Below are 6576 nucleotides of genomic sequence, written 5' to 3'. Positions count from 1 at the left end.
CTATAAATGCTCTATAAGATATTTAGTAAAATGACTCATTTTATTGCATGGAACAATAAAATTGATGTTCCCGTAGAATCGTCAATAGATTCTACTTTCAATGTTGTTAAGTTGAGTCCTTTTGATGTAGGTGATGATTTTTCTGATTCGAGGACGAATCCTAAAAAAGTGGATGATGATAAGAATCACGGTGTACATTCTACTTTCAATGTTGCTGAGTTGAGTCCTTTTGATGTAGGTGGTGATTTTTCTGATTCGAGGATGAATCCTTTTGAAGAGGGGGATGATGATAAGAATCACGGTGTTCCAACTGGACCTATTACACTACCCAAGGCCAAGAAGATTCAACAAGCATTCATACTTCAACTACAAAATTGGATAGGCTAGGTTCAACCATCATTTCATGTGTTACAAGCTTATTCGTTTGAGTCTAGACCATTTGGAGATTCAAAAGTAAATATTTGCATGGTTGAAGTAGTGGATGAAGTTGCAAGCATCATTTCATGAGTGGTTAGAAAACTTTATTTATTATTTTAATTTTATAAAGTTTGTAATGCTCAAATTGACTTCGTCTTCTGTGGAGATTTAAAGGGATCGAGATTAAATCAAGAACACTAACTTCTTTTGTTGGGAGACTATAAATACCCACAAATTATTATGTAAAAGCTTATTTGTGATCAATGAAATTGATCTCTCAAGTTGAGACGATCCCCCTTATAGAAATCTGAGCATATTTTTGTCATTTCGATTGTGAAGTGACTCAATTTAGAAAAAGGTTCCAAATCTTGTTTCTCAATCTTGGATCTCATTATCTAATTCTAACTTTATCTCTTGGTTGATCCAAATTTTGTATAAGAAGGTGTTAATTTCTTTAATACAAGGGTTCTTGCTTCTACAAAAGCTTGGCTTATTGGGCTGAAGATTACGGTTGGTCTATCATCCTTCAATGGGATCTTCTATCCCCATGACTTGCTCTAATGCGGTCGTTCTTCTAACGCCGATGACACGTCCAGTTATTAAGATTGGTAATGTGAATTTGTAACCCATCCATTGAGGTTCTTGGAATGATTCTATAGCTTATCATTTCCATGTTGGGAGTTGGATCATGGGTCTTGGGCGAAGGAATCCTTGATTTACCGCCCTTCGAGTTGAAGGAAGTGTCATAAGGCTAATTTTTATTTCATTTTTTTTCAATTTTTTCACTGATTTTATTTGATTTTATTTCAATTTTGTCAAACTCACTCAGGTGCTCATCTCAATCATTTCAACCCTGTGTTGGCGTTCAATAAGAGAGACCTTGGAAATAACCTGTAACTATTCAACTGGATTATCCCATTAACCATTTGAATCAAATAAAGTGACATTAACCATTTGAATCACCTCAACCCCACTTGTTGAACTTGACCAAATGTCTATAACATAACACTAACAAAGGTACAAAGTAACACAAACCTGTACAAAGTAACACTAACAAAGGTACAAAGTTCATAAAAGTCTTTTTAATGTAAAATACAATGGAACTTGACCATTATAGTGCCTGTCAAACGCAGGTAAAGTTTAAATTCGAGTCTCCTTGTCAAACTCACTCGGGTGCTCATCTCAACCACGATGGCGTTCAACAAGAGAGACCTCGAAAATAGCCGATCGCATTAACCATTTGAATCACCTCAACCCCATTTGTTGAAATTGAAACAAATATCTATAACATAACACTAACATAGGTACGATGTTTATAAAAGTCTTTAATCTAAAATACTATTGAACTTGACCATTAAAGTGCCTATCAAAATGAGGTAAAGTTTAAAAATAATTTGTGACAAAAGATGAAACTATAAAATAAAAAGAAATAAGAAAATAATATTCAATTTCAGAGAATCAAACCAGAATCTCCTAGGTGAAAGCAAAATATCCAAATTGGACAACAATGAATTTTTGGTGTAGTTGTCCTAAAGCCTTTTGTCTAATCGCTCAAGAGTTTTACTATGATGTTTTGGGTAATGTCTAACTCTTCGACACGTCCTTTCATGCGTGTGATAGAGTTCTCAGAATTATTGCGACGTTTCCAGCTGTTCGATCGTGTGGCTCTTTCTTCAAAAGGGTAAACATCAAACATCAGGTCTTTGATTGGCAACCCATCCAAAGGAGCGTCGATTGCATCGATTCCATCAACAGTCTTCCCATGAGTTTATGGTGCATGACCCATTTTTTATACCATTCACCTTCGAGCGCTACCATAGTTTTCCATCGTCCATGAGATGCATTGCGACCAATGTAACTCTTAGGTCCTATGAGCAAGTTCCAGTAACCTTCAAGTATTGTTCTACGTAAAAAAATAAAGCTTTTTAATTCCTTAGCATCCCGGTTTCCATTTAAGGGGTTATGTTCTTGGATTTTAAGTTTGTTAAGGCCACATGAATTTTGCTTGAGGTGTGGTTTTCTACAGCCCAACTTGTCAAACTCACTTGAGTGCTCATCTCAACCATGATGTCGTTCAACAAGATAGACCTCGAAAACGACTGGATTATCGCATTAACCATTTGAATCTCCTACTCATCTCAACCATGACGTCGTTCAACAAGAGAGACCTCGAAAACGACTAGATTATCGCATTAACCATTTGAATCACCTGCTCATCTCAACCATGACATCATTCAACAAGAGAGACCTCGAAAACGACTGGATTATCGCATTAACCATTTGAAATTGAACAAAATATCTATAACATAACTCTAATATTACATTGCTGGGAATCGAACCCAGGTCTCCTGGGTGAAAGCCAGATATCCTGACCGTTGGACGACAATGGATTTTTGGTGTAAATGTCCTGAAGTCTTTTGTCAGATCGCTGAAGAGTTTTAGCATGATCTTTTGCTTAATGTTTCGACATGTCCTTCCCTGTGTGTGTTAGAGTTCTCAGGGCTATCGCGACGTTTCGAGCTGTTTGATTGTGTGGCTCTTTCTTCAAAAGGGTAAACATCAAACATCAGGTCTTTGATTGGCAACCCATCCAAAGGAGCGTCGATTGCATCGATTCCATCAACAGTCTTCCCATGAGTTTATGGTGCATGACCCATTTTTTATACCATTCACCTTCGAGCGCCACCATAGTTTTCCATCGTCCATGATATGCATTGCGACCAACGTAACTCTTAGGTCTTATGAGCAAGTTCCAGTAACCTTCAAATATTTTTCTACGTAAAAAATAAATACTGTGACATTTTAGGTGATATTTTGTTGAGGAAGCTGATAAGGTCTTCAAAGAGCATGTGGCCATGTCTGACATTTTAGGTTAACAACATGGTGAAAAGAAACCAGAAATTCTGATACTAGTAATTAACTACAAACCTTTGAATAAGGTTTTAGAATAAATAAGATATCCAATCCAAAACAAAAAAAAATTGATAAAAAGAATTTAGAGTCAAATGTTTTTATAAAATTTGACATGAAATTGAGATTTCGGAAAATTCTAATTTCTTAAAAGCACAAATATAAAATAGCATTTAATGTCCAATTTAGAAAATATGAGAGGAAGGTCATGCCATTTAGGCTAAAAAACGCTCCATCCGAATTTCAGAAGATTGTGAATGATATTTTCAATCCTTTCAAAAAATTTCGATAGTTTATATTGATGATGTGTTGATATTTTCTAAAACCATTAAGATCAACAATTTAAACATCTACATACATTCATCAATGTAATCAAAAGAAATCAGCTAGTTGTGGCCATACCCAAAATCAAATAATATCAAACTCATATCTGTTTTCTTGGATTTTAAATTTATTTGAGCCTTATTAAAACCCATCCAATGGTCTTTGTCTCAAACCTTGGTGATGATGTATCCTAGAAAAGCCAACTTCAAAAAAAATTTAGGTTCTCTCAATTACGTGTCTTATATCTTTCAAGATATCAGGCACATTTACAAATGTCTTGATGAGTGTCTTCAAAATAATACAAAGTCTTGATTTGTAAGGGATATCTCTACAACCCAAAAAGATCAAATCATTAGTCAAATAAACTCTCTGCTTAAGTCTTATTGACCCAAGGGCAGATCTCATAATGAAACGTGATGCATGAAATATCGAATATGGAGGTGTCTAAAATTTTCAAAGAGGACAATGAATCAATTATCATATTTCATTCAAAAGTCTCGAATAATACCATACAAATTACAAAATTGTGAAAAAAAAAAAAAAGTATTATTTCCATTGTACTCTATGTACAAAAATTTTAAAGAAAATTTAATTAACAAAACTATTAAAATCTATTGGAGAGTCAAATTTAGTTTTAGAAAAAGAAGGGAATAATCTTGTTTCAAACAAAAAATAATTTTGCTAGATAGAAGTAAATTTTGTTGTGGTTTGATTTTAAAATTCTACCTATAAAAGAAGTTGAAAACACCTTGGGAGATTACCTATGGGAGAGTTTCTAACAAAGTTTGTCTTCTCTCCTCGGTCTTCTCAAACTCAAACTGATACTAATCCAACCAATCATTTGCATGGACTCAAAAGTTCAATTACCTATAAAAGAAGTTGAAAACACCTTGTGAAAGTCTGTAAGGATACTACGACCTCTAGCTTTGCAAAATCCAACGTTGTTGGCGCTTATCAAAATCGCTGCCAAAATAAAGTTTAACGAGTGGTTCTATGGTGTAGTGGTTAGCACTTTCGACTTTGAATCTAACGACCTGTGTTTAATTCTCGATAGGTAATCCACCAATTTATACAAAATTGGTCCATAGCTGATTCGGTAGGGTCACTTTTGGACCGATAATCTATAGAAGGGGTCACTAAGGTTGAGATCATACAAAATGGGACCATATCTCAACGTTAGAGCATTTGATTGCAGATCAAGAGGTCACCAATTCAAACCTAGTTGGGCCCTTCTATCTAGGATAGAAATTTGTTACACTTTTTGGACCGACACTATGTCTAAGGGGTCACTAAGGTTAAAATCCTACAAAATGGATTCATGGCTCAGTGGTAGAGAATTTGACCGGTCACCCTTTTATTTTGGACAGACACTTTTTACACTTTTGGACTGACACTCTGTAGAAGGGGTCACTAAAGTTGAAATCATGCAAAATGGGTTCATAGCTTAGTGGTAGAGCATTTGACTGCAGATCAAGAGGTCACCAGTTCGAATTTGGTTGGTTCCGACCACCGAGTGTCAAAGGGAAAAGAAGTCACTAGTTCGAATTTGGTTGGTTCCGACTACCGAGTGTCAAAGGGAAAAGAAATATGAATAATTACCAATTCCATGTTGGTTCCGACCACCGAGTGTCAAAAGGGAAAAGAAATAAGAATAATTACCGATTCCATGTTTTCCATAAAAGAGTGTGGTATCCAAGCACCCACTATGAACATGGTTAAAAACTTACAATTAGTCAACTTACTCAGTCTTGTACTCACTCCATGTTTTCCATATCTTTCCTTTAACTAAGAGTAGTTGCCCTAGACAAACAACACCAACTATTTTTTATGTTTTCACTTTTTGTTTTCACTTACTCCTTCTAAATCTATAAAATGTCTCCTATTTTTATTTATTTTCTCTTCTCTTAAATATCAAAATCTTAAATAAAAAGGAAGAGCTCACTAAAATATTCTTCTTCGCCACTAATTTCACATTATTTAACATTTTAAAAATCGCCACTAATTTCACATAATTTAAAATTTTAAAAATCGGTAAATTAAAAAATCCTACATTGATATATTCGTAATTTCATGTAGTCTTCCTAAGTTTGCCGGCAACATTGTTTGTCGTCGAGCTTGATAATGTTAGTTTGTAACCCATTCGTTAGGGTTCTTGGAATGATTCTCTAGATTATCCCTTCCATGTTGGGAGTTGGGCCATGGGTCTTGGGTGAAGGAACCGTTGGTTTACCGCCCTTAAGAGTTAAGGAAGCATCTTGAGGCTAGTTTCACATAGTATCATTGTCTTTGAGATAACAATTCTTTTCTATTTTATCTAAATTTTTTAAATATGGGTTCATTTCTAAATGCATGCTAACACCCTTATTGTTGAATAAATGACATGAAACTAGTTTCACATAGTTTGCCTTTTGCTCCTATTGGTGGAAGGATAATGTTAGATGGATATGTCAACACTAGAGGGGTGAATAGGGTTTCAACAATGTAATTATTAATTTTTTTTTTTAAAACAACAATCAAACTTGATACAATGCAATAAAACTTAACAATAATTTAGAACTTAAATAGGAAAAGGGTTAGAAAATTTAACACAGTAGTTTTATAGTAGTTTAGTCAAACTCGACCTACTCCACTCCAAGCACCTCTTGGGAATTTGAATAAAACGACTCTTTCCTCGGATCAGAGCCCAACCGCTTTACCGCTCTTTTTACGAGTGAAAGAGCAAACTCAATCCTTTCCATGGCTCAGGATCAAACCGGTACACCGCTCTTTTTACGAGTTCAAGAGCAAACTCAATCCTTTCCACGGCTCAGGATCAAACCGGTACAACGCTCTTTTTACGAGTTCAAGAGCAAACTCAATCCTTTCCACGGCTCAGGATCAAACCGGTACAACGCTCTTTTTACGAGTTCAAGAGCAAACTCAATC

General features: G+C 35.2%; 2 non-coding genes across 2 annotated transcripts; one reads left to right on the top strand and one right to left on the bottom strand.

The window, feature by feature from the left end:
* Positions 1–2735: 2735 nt before the first annotated feature.
* On the bottom strand, positions 2736–2807 carry TRNAE-UUC. Its single transcript has one exon. It is a non-coding gene; the product is annotated as a tRNA-Glu (tRNA).
* Positions 2808–5084: 2277 nt separating this feature from the next.
* On the top strand, positions 5085–5156 carry TRNAC-GCA. Its single transcript has one exon. It is a non-coding gene; the product is annotated as a tRNA-Cys (tRNA).
* The last annotated feature ends 1420 nt before the right edge of the window (positions 5157–6576 follow it).

The sequence above is a fragment of the Cucurbita moschata genome, unplaced genomic scaffold, assembly GCF_002738365.1.
Source record: "Cucurbita moschata cultivar Rifu unplaced genomic scaffold, Cmos_1.0 Cmo_Scf00094, whole genome shotgun sequence".
Classification (NCBI taxonomy): domain Eukaryota; kingdom Viridiplantae; phylum Streptophyta; class Magnoliopsida; order Cucurbitales; family Cucurbitaceae; genus Cucurbita; species Cucurbita moschata.
Note: the sequence above shows the minus strand (reverse complement) of the source record. Positions and strands in the feature narration are given on the sequence as shown.